The sequence below is a fragment of the Trachymyrmex cornetzi genome, unplaced genomic scaffold (assembly GCF_001594075.2).
Source record: "Trachymyrmex cornetzi isolate Tcor2-1 unplaced genomic scaffold, Tcor1.1 scaffold120, whole genome shotgun sequence".
NCBI lineage: Eukaryota > Metazoa > Arthropoda > Insecta > Hymenoptera > Formicidae > Trachymyrmex > Trachymyrmex cornetzi.
The window spans coordinates 65,798-66,676 of NW_017295762.1; positions in this window are offsets into that span (position 1 = coordinate 65,798).

Sequence of the window (879 nt, forward strand, 5' to 3'; positions counted from 1 at the left end):
TATGGACAAGACCCCGTTTTCAATTCAACTGCGCAGATTTGCTTGTCTCTATGTATATCCTTAACTGTGATAAAACGTGCACTGAACTGGCACCGTCAAAATATCTCGTGCCACTTAGTGCGCACTGAGTGCGCACTACGCGAGTGTCGTGCGATCAAATGAACACGTGACACTAGCCAAGTGTGCATTGGCACTGCCAATCGAACACGCTCTTGACACTGAGTGCAGCCAGTGCACCCCAATCGAAAACGCTATTAGGCTTATTCGACGCGTTTTTGCATGAATCGAAAGAATCTGGCAAAAAAATGCGTCGTTGTGCCCTGTGATCCGATACATTAATTGTTAAATTTGATGACAATTGAGGTCAGAAAATATGTCACAAAGGCAAAATGAGGTCTGTAATTGTTCCACATGGGTTTCGACTGGTTTCGACTTTCCACTCGATGTAAAGAAGCGCATGATTTCTATAATTGCACTGTTGCATAATCGAAAGCCATTTGCATTTTTTCATACAGAATAAGCTAAATACAATATACAGAATGAGTCAGAAATTGAATTCGACGCATGGTGGTTCCATCATGTTTCGGCGTAACAACAAAATAGCGTAAAAAACATAAAGTGACTAGACAGAAATCGATGTTCAAGTGAAATGATGGGTTTGTTCGCGTCGCATGCTCCAATATGTTCCAATATGCTCCTACCATAGCTCCTACTCACTCCAACGCGCTTGATAGAGTTATGAGTATGAGCTATGGTAGGAATATGTCGGAACATGTTGGAGCAGGGGTGATCCCGTTTGATCACGGCTCGATTAGACACCACCAATCACAGCGACCGGTGCTTAGGAACTTTGTAGTCTCAAGCGCTGTGAGTGGCTCG